This window comes from Parasteatoda tepidariorum, chromosome 1, assembly GCF_982258835.1.
Source record: "Parasteatoda tepidariorum strain Cologne lab strain chromosome 1, Ptep-v5.0, whole genome shotgun sequence".
Lineage (NCBI taxonomy): Eukaryota > Metazoa > Arthropoda > Arachnida > Araneae > Theridiidae > Parasteatoda > Parasteatoda tepidariorum.
Window position 1 is genome coordinate 8,686,562 of NC_141755.1, and position 10,620 is coordinate 8,697,181.

A 10,620-nucleotide genomic window follows, 5' to 3' on the forward strand; every position below is an offset into this window, starting at 1 on the left:
ATGTTTCGTTACTTAACCGCAATCAAGACATAAATTAACTATTCACAAAAAACTTAATGATTGTTTATTTGAACATCAAATTTAAACACACACATATATATCTATATAAGCAATATCACTCGCAAACCTATTTTATTTTGAAAAAAAAAATAAGTTTCTTATGTTATGCGTGTCCAATAGGTATCTCTTTTTAATCCGGTTTTAATTAACATACTTCTTACTTATTTTTTTTAACTAGGATATGGTTTTAAACACTATTCTTTAAGCTACAAACTCATTTTTTAAAGTAGTTCTTCCCCTTTTTTTCTGAGAAAATAAAAGAAAGTTTAATTTGATATACTTTTAATCCAAATTCGAAGTCAGCATGCCAATTAGATTAAGCCCGAAGTCACTTTGAGAGTTTAATTTTATTATAAAATTTTCTTTACTTTTTGTAAAATCCTAACATCTACCTCGCATTAAAAATATACAATGTTTCTTTTTAAAAGAAACGTTTGGAATAATCAATACACACATTTATAAAACATTTAAATAAAAGTAATTATGGTATTATACTTCGACACTCATTTCGAAAAACATGTGAAAAAATGCATCAGAAAGGAAATAAGCGTGTCTTCATTCAGTGGAATAAAATACTAAAACAAAATGAATTTCCTTATATCTTTTTTTTAGAAATAGAAAGACTCTCAATTCATGAGTGTTTCCTTAAAGTGTTGGATTTACTAAAGTTTTAATGCATGGCACGTTTTGTAACAAGAAGCGTTGATTAAAAGTTTTATATTTATCGGCCCCAAGGTTTAGAGAAAAATAAAGAATACGTGTATGAACTAGATAATGTCACCAGCGTTATATAAAAAGTACTGTCGTTTTAAGTTTTTTTTGTCTATTTTTTTAATTTAAAATCGCCTCCCTTTATTCAACCTCTAGTACATATGCAATGTAACTAAAATTAGATTTTTGTAATTGAAATTCTGATCCTGTCTCTTCTATGTAGATTAAAGTACTTAAAAGAGAGAATTGAGTTTTCTCATCTTTTTTCTTATTTTTTATCAGGAGAAAAATGTGTGAGGTGTTCATTTTCTTAAGTATTTTGTAAATATTTGTAAGTTTTGTTTTACAGCTTTTAATCATTGTTATTATTCTTGAGTTTGAAAGCAAAATTTAAAAAAAAAAAAAAAAAAATTATTTTTTTTAGTATGAATTATGTTTTCTCAAAGCTCTTGCTACTGAAATGTTTCTTTAATTGTTTTTCGTGTTCTTTCCCAAATATAAATCTGTGTATTTAATTTATGAAAATTAGAAAATAGAAATAATGCGAATATATTTGCTTTGTTAAGGAAAGCACAACGCGGGCAATATGATTATACGCCAAGAGTTAAAATTTCTTGTGATAATGATAAAAAAAAATTTTTTTTTTTGTGAAACTTGAAATATGCTACATAAAAATGCGAAGCATGTAGATATAATTTTGATGATTCAGCATAACATTAATCGATGTAAATTCTCTACATTACTTAGAAAGATTACTACATTACTACATTACTTTCTAAAACTAGTTAAAAAGTATGACTAAAAATTCTTTTCAAACTGAAATATTATTTGGTATAGATTGAATCATTAAATATCCATTGTAAATTAATTGTTGGACGTTTAGAGAAAGAGTTCTGCATGCTTAACTACTTCTTTTACATGTTTACGACATAAAAAAGAGAAAATAACGCTTGCGTAATATTTCTTTTATTTGTCAATCAAAATTCTCCTGCTAATTCCGGAAGAACAGCAAAACTGAGGTACACTTTCATGTGTAGTATGTATTAGATCGTTAAGTAGCAAATTAAAAACAAGGTATATTGGGGAAAAAGTAACTTCTTTATATACACTTTAATTATAACTTTAGACAAGTTTTACTCATCAATTTTGAAAATGATATATTGCGTCATAAATGAATATGTTTATCATGTTAATATTAAAAAAGACTTTCTATGTCTTACGTTAATGCAAGCAATAAGAAGACTTTTTTAAGATGCGATTTTAATGCTTGTAAAGTTTTATAGGGAACAGTTTATATATATATATATATATATATATATATATATATATATATATATATATATATATATATATATATATATATATATATATATATATATATATATATATATATATATATATATATATATATATATATATATATATATAGATAGATAGATAGATAGATAGATAGATAGATAGATAGATAGATAGATAGATAGATAGATAGATAGATAGATAAATAGATAGTTTTCCTTTGCAAAATATAGTGGTAGTAAAACACTCTTAAATGATTGAATTTATTTTATTTTCGTTACCACTATTAAAGTTATGAACTTAGATATAATATTTACTAGAAATTTTAGATTTCTGCAATATTGAAAGTCTAGTTCTGGAAAAAATGTTTTTAATGCCCACCGCATAAAAATAAGTTCTGCTCTTCAAAAACTTCACCACATTATTATCAGGTCTTCAATATTTATCAATATATTCTTATTTTAACTTTATTTTAGTAAAAAATCTTTTTGAAAGTAATCAAAGAGTTTAAAAACAAGTCATTAAGAACAAAGATGGAACATTTTGTTTTAACATTAAATAATCAGTGCAAAACTTTGTCCTAAAAAAATATATTCTTTTGAAACTTTTGTGTAATTAACAACATAAGTCAGACTTTTAAAAATCAAATCGCAAACGTTTTTGCTAAAGAAGGAAAAACTTTTTCAGGAAAACAGTAGAAAAGGAGAGAATTTTTCGAAACATTTTCAGGGATTCATGAAAGCTCCCGAAACTACAACATAAAGAAACTTTCACAAGTAGCGTAAAAGCGATATTTTAAACCATTTAAAAAGCAGAACTTGCGATACTTCCCTATCTTGGTTGTACTTTAGAATTTCGGTTAAGAAAATAAAAAGAAACTTTCGCTCGAAGCGAAAAGCTACGCAAAAAACTCCAACAAAAAAAACTGCAGAAAGAAAAAAAAAGATATCAGAAAACCACGATAACTCCCATCTTTATGTTAATAACCGATATCTACTACAGTTTAGAGAAAATCGCTGTCATTTTTACCTCCTTAAAACTGCCTTTCGCCAGCCGAATTTTGTCTTTCTTATTTATATCTTCAGAAACGAAAATGCGAAGTACAAAAGAGCAGACGATACTTTTCTGCTCTAAGAGATTATTATAGTTTTTTTCCTACGTCTTTTGAGGCAAACGAATTTCAGGTGATGTTCTAAAAAGACATATTAGAGCATTTCTTGCCGAGGTTTTTATATATAAATTCGAATCTAGCCGAAGGCACTTTTCAAAAATGAAAAACCACACACCTTTTACGACGTTATTTTATACTATTATATTTTTCTTTTATTATATTTTGTAAATAAATAGTAAGATGCAAAAACCTTTTAAGGAATATTTTAATTTGAAAATTTTATAGTAAACGTTCGAAGCGAATTCCCTTTATCTGTTTCAGTTTTAGCTCGATGCCCTGAGCATTTTGACATAAAAGCTATAATTTTAGATAATTCGGTGATTCATCTTTATCGGTAAATGCTTTCTATTAAACATCTGAAATAAAATCAATGAAAGGTTACAAAGGCTTTCTAAAAGGAACAATTATTTTCTGATTTGAATTGAATTTGCTTAGCTTTTATGCAGCATAAATTCCAATAAGTGCAAAATGGAATTGTAAATGGAAGACTTATCTATCAATATTAAAACTGTACGCTTATCTACGAAAAAAAAGCAACTTAATGTCATACCATTAGATAGAAACGACCTCTTACTTTGATTTTGTTTTTACTTTTCTTAAACTTTTATTTGTTTAATTGTTAAAAATAAAACATTACTTTCATAATAAAAATTGTCAGTCTTTTAGTAAGAAAAAAAGAGTTTATTAAATGATTTGATATAAATAATGAAATCTATATTCTATATTGTTAAATGATTACTTTTTAATCATGTTACGTTTAATGATTAAAAATGCTTCTTGAACCGAAATAACCCACTTACTTTAAATCTGCTTGCTAACTAAAAATTACAATCTGGTAAATTAAGCATAATTTTTTAGGGTAGCGCGAAAATATTTGAGATAATGTATAAATTACCATTCTATATCGTTTATGATAAATTTTCGTTCGATTTCTTGTATCTAATGCCTATCTATCTATCATATCGTTTTATCTATCATAGTAATTTATCATTCATATAGTTTTATCTATCATACCGTTTTATCTATCATAATTATCTACCTATCATATCGTTTTATCTATCATAATCATCTATCTATCACATCGTTTTATCTATCATAATCGTCTTTTATATATTATCCATCTTGAACTTTAACGTTGCAACTGTATCTTTGTTTGTTGGAATATTTTCTGCAGTTTCATAGTGGTAGATGCTTTCAAAGATGAACGGCTCAAAGTTTTCTAATTTGTCTACAGGTACGGGCTTTAAACATTTTCTTGCTCTATTAAGCCCACTGTAAGAGAATGAATTACCAAGCTTTCATTTTTTTATGAAACTTCTATCCTCAGTAAAGAATATTTCGTGCAATTGAGAAAGTAGGAATCATCACCTGTTTGAGGATACGAATTCAGTAAAAAGCATAGTTTGTAATCACGCACTTAAATGATTAAAAGGTAGCAGAGATAAATATTGCTTACTTCTGTCTTGTGCATGTTCACTTGTGCTGTCTTCCCTTTATATTATTCAATAGTGCAGGAATGTGACTAACTCAATGAATTGACACACTATTAATTCAGTAAAAAGTTCAGATCGCCTTTTAAAATTGTTTATTAGTAAATAAGCATAGTTAGTAAATATAAGGTGGGAGCTTTTAACAAGGTGGAGGATAGATGAGTAGGGGAGTGAAACTTATTAAAAGTTATACATTGCATAATTAAGGAGCGCCATCCAGTGGCTAAAATAATAAACACTGAATTATTGAATTGGACGATTAGTGATTAAATATCTATTTTATTGCAGCTACTTGTAACTTATCAATTTCACAAGTTATTGGGAAGTGCAGCATGAATTAAAAGGAGTACGAGTAAAACAGAACTCAGCCTTTACCAGGATTTGAACCCGAAAAAAACTTATATAATAAAATTAAGCAGCAATTATTGCGTTTCTTCATATAGTGTTACAGTTTTTCACTCAAGTAAAAATTGGGGAACACTCACAGAATGCCCTGGACTGACACACAAGAAGTGACTAAATGATTCTTAAAAATAAGAAAATACTGTTCAAGCATTGCTACATGATCAAAAATGGAAATGAGAGTGCAAAATAAGCATCAAACAAGCAAAATATTGTACTTACTGAAATTGACGATTACGATTGTTTTCATGTCATGAAAAGTTCTTTTAACACTTCTGTAGAACAATAAGGTAATCACTTTGCTTTACAAAAAGTGCTAGTGAATGTTTAAATTCTACTTGAGGAGCATATTACAGTAAACTGCTTTGCATCTAAACACACAAGATATGTTCCTTAAGCTTACTTTTGCAAGTTTAAATTTATATTTTTTATAGAAAAACTTTTCAATCTGTTTAATTAACTTACTAAAAAGCTTTCAAATTAAAATTTAAAAAAATATTTCTTCTTCGATAAAACAAATTTAATTTCAAATCTCTATATTAGAAAAAAGTAAATAACAGACGAACTATCATTGCGTGTGTGCTTTGTAATTACTGAGTTAAATTTCGGGCTGCCCTTGATCAACGTTAATGCATACTTCCAATGGTATTTGAAAATTCACATTAATACGAGCAAAATAAGCTCATGTATGAATTCGAAATCTTAAAACTAAAACAAACATTTTAAGCAAGCACAAGCAGCCTAAAAACTTTTGTATATTGTATAAAACCCTGGATCAAAATACGGTAAAAAGTACCGGCACTCAAGGGGTCGATACTTTTTATCTTAAAATCCATTTTCACCGGAACCTGTTACGAAGCAATGAATTTGCTATACCGTAATTTTTACGTTAATAATTACCGTAAAGTTACTGCATCACTCTAATTAAATGAATATTACTGTGAAAAATTTCAAGTATAATATTTTACGGTCAAAATAGATTTTAAAGATGATGCACCCAAAGTACAGGAAAGTATTGGGCTGCAATTGGTTCCTGAACTGTTTACAGTCTACCGTCATCTCTTATAGAGTATTGTCTTGTATTGCCTCTATACAGAGCATTATTCTTCAGTACTTTATTTTTGCAAACTTTATTTCTATCATGTGAAAGTGCATGAATTTGATGATATTAAAAGTTGCTTATTTTTCATTATAAAGCTTAAATGTTGGATAAATAGCCTAAATTCTTAAATGTTCTAAAGATTCGTGCATTTTAGTAAAGATTGAAGTTAAAAATGAACTTTTTACATCTTCCTTTTCTCCATAATGCTGTAAAGCCTACTGGCGACTGTTTGTTAGAAGAGCATTAACGTTTTATATAATGTTGATCTATATAGACGTTTTAATACAGTAAAGAAGAATTTAAGCTTTTATTAATCATTGCCGTTTAAGACAATTTCAGACTTTTGTTACAAAATTTCTGCATTAAAAAAAGCATTCAGTTGTCAAAAAAGCTTATAAAAAATTTGAAAAAAAAAATAAAAAGACTCGTTTTCTATTTCATCTATTCTCCTTATTTTACAACTTTTGATTTATGAAAGAGAAAAACTTTATTTGAACTATTTTTTTTTGTTCTAGAAGTACATATAGCTCAGAAGAAATGAGAATCTTCTATGAACTGATATCAAAATGTACAGAAATGTATTTTCATCATTTTGAATAGCTATGGGAATCAATACTGAGATAGATAGGCTCAATTTGAATCAATTTTATCGTTTAATCTGATGTTCTTTCTAGATTTTTATTCAAAGAAGAAAAGGCATTGATCAATTCTCTGCTTTCACATTTAAAAGAAATGCTGTGTTTGATGACAATAAGTGATAACATTGGACAAAGGATCTTGATACGTGGTTTCGATTTCTCAGTTTTTAAGAGTTGAAATGAATGAGTCAACGATTGTAAAGAATGGTATTGAAAATCCCTGTTTTATTGGTCATTAAATGATCGGTCCTTTCACAGATTTTTCTCAGATTTGAATGAGAAGAAAATATGAATGTTCTAAAAAGAAATTCCACTCAAAATTTTGATTATATATATAATAAAAATAAATGTATATAATAAGAACAATATATATATATATATATATATATATATATATATATATATATATATATATATATATATATATATATATATATATATATATATATATATATATATATATATATATATATATATATATATATATATATATATATATATATATATATATATATATATATATATATATATATATATATATATGTATATGTATAAATAAATACAGGAAAACACGAAGAAAGTTAAGAAAAACAATAAGTTTCATTTATTGCGCTTAGCTGCAAGTAAACAGAACTCATTAGATAAGTTCAAAATGAAGAATAAAACAAAGAAAAATAATAGACATATGAAAAAAAAGAGGGGGGGGGGAAATAATAAGTAAAAAAATAACAAACAACAGTTTAAAAAAAGAGAAGAAAAAAAGGATGGAATTTTATTTGAAAAACCGGAAAAAAAGATATAATCTTTTCTTCAGCCCACACAATTATATCCGCAAAACAGAGTGCTTTCTGATATTGTATCAATAAATCCAAAGAAAAATATATTAATACAATAGTGTGAGGAGCACAACAAGTAAAATAGATCACAAAAAGTAAAAATAAGTAAAAATAGCAAGTAAAAACAGAAAATAAAAGAAAAAGAAAAACATTACAAAGGGGACTATAAAGCGAGTAGTAAAATCAGATCAACTTACACGGACGGATATTTTTCAAGAATGATTTAAAAATGTTTTCGCAGAAAGATTGCCAGATTACAAAATATGAAAATAAAAGCGCAAATTGAGTGTAACAAGAGGGTTTTAAAGTGTCGTTCTTACTGCACTGCTGAAGTGATTTGTTATTCTGAGCTTTGATTTGTTAGTTACCAAGGATGGGCCCGAAATGGATGTGAGCAAGGTAATATTATACTGGATACTTTCAGAAATTGATCACAAATAGTTTTAGAAGATAGATATTTATTTAAGAAAACATATAAAATAGAAAAGAGAAACATAAATTGCCTGTTTTGCAAATAATTTTAGCCGCGGATTTACACGATATGGATTAGCACATAGGAAAATTATTTAAATTATCAAAGAAAAAAAGTTTTTAGTAGATAATTTTAACACGGATTTGCCCGAAATGGATTTGCACATGAAAAAATTAACAAAAAAAAATTTTTTTAAGGGATAATTTAATGTTTCTTCTGTTTATTTTATTTTATTTTCTGTTTTTACATGTTATTTTTACTTATTTTTACTTTTTGTGATTTATTTTATTTGTTGTTATTTTTATAAAAAATTTTTTTGAGTGCTCCTCCCACTATTGTATTAATATATTTTGCTTTGGCTTTATTGATACAATATCAGAAAGCACTCTGTTTTGCGGATATAATTGTGTGAGCTGAGGAAAAGATATCTTTTTTTTCCGGTTTTTCTTCCCGGTTTTTCAAATAAAATTTCTTCCTTTTTTTTTTTTTTAAACTGTTGTTTGTTATTTTTTTATTTATTATTCCCCCACTTTTTTTCATATGTCTATTATTTTTCTTTGTTTTATTCTTCATTTTGAAAATTAATAAAAATAGTTTTCAAAAGTATTTAAAAAAATATAATTTTTGATACCTGAAAAAAAAATTAAAAACCCAGAAAACGAAACAAGGAAAAGATATAATCTCTTCATCAGCCCGCACGATTATATCCGCAAAAAGGAGTACTTTCTAATATTGTATTAATATAGCCAAAGTAAAATATATCAATACAATAGTGCGAGGAGCACAAAAAAATTGAAACGAAATTAGAGCACATGAAGTAAAAAGTATTTTATATATATATATATATATATATAATAAACTTATAATTTTCTTTCGTTTTGAACTCGGTCTTCTAATGTCGTGAGTTTAGGGCGTTGCTCTTTGAGCCTATTTTTTTATTTCAGCAGTAATAATAATTTAGCGCCTGTTAAAAATCAATGCAAAACGAGCAAATCCTGTTTTTTTCCTTTCCTTATTTTGAAATAATTGTTAATTTACTAAAAATATTAAAATTGTATAATTAGTTATCAACCATATCGGTTATAAGCTTTAAATTATCCAGTATAATGTTATTGCCTTGTGCACATCCATTTTCGGGCCCATCCAAGATAACTAACAAATTAAACGCGCTTTAGTATTGCAGTAAGAACGTGCCATAAGATATTCCTTTATATATGCTTTCATATTTTGTAATCTGGCAATCTTATTACGAAAATATTTTAAATCAGTCTTGAAAGATTCCGGTACGCGTAATTTCATTTTAATTTGCTCCACACTATATAGATTTTCTTTCGTATTTTGTTCTGTAATTTCTTTACATTTTATTTTCTGATTTTTGCTTCATATGTTTTATTTCGTATATGTTTTTTACTTAATGTGTTCTATTTTCGTTTAAATTTTTTTGAGTGCTCTTCACACTATTATATTGATATATTTTGTTTAGCTATATTGATACAATATTAGAAAGCACTCCTTTCTGATGATATAATCGTGCGAGATCATGAAGAGATTATGTCTTTTCTTTATTTTGTTTTCCGGAATTTTAATATATCTTTATTGGAATAATAAATAATAATAAATAATATACATATATATACATACACACACACACACACACACACACACACACACACACACACGCGCGCGCGCGCACACACACGCACGCACACGCACACACACACGCATATATATATATATATATATATATATATATATATATATATATATATATATATATATATATATATATATATATATATATATATATATATATATATATATATATATATATATATATATATATATATATATATATATATATATATATATATATATATATATATATATATATATATATATATAATATGAGAGAAGGAATTTGTTTTAAATTATATTACGAGACAAAAGAGAGCTCACGAGTGTGTTTCTTAGTTAAATTGTTTTTTTTTTCAATAAATTCCACTTATATAACTTTGAGAGAGAAAATTAAAAGTTTGAGTTTTTTGTATATATCAAAATAACACGTTTTTAAATAGCGAAATGTATAATTTTATCTCAATTGAAAAGCAAGATAATTTTTGGTTTTACTTTTACCACTTAAGACTGTTTTCTATTCAACTTTTTCTTTTCCCTGGAATCGAAATTGTTTCTGACAACAGCTTCTTCAATATATGCTTCTCTGCAATTAACGGTTCAAAAAGTATTAATAAGTAAAATATTGTTTATTTTCTCTTTTCTTTTAATCCTAAATTTGGTTAATTTGTCTTTCTACAATTTCATTCTTATCCATTGTATTTGGTTTCAAAATAATAAGTTCCTTTCAGTACAAATTGAGGTAAAAGGCTTTCTACACAAAAACATCCATTTTAGATAACGAGGGGAATATAGAATTACAAAAATTTC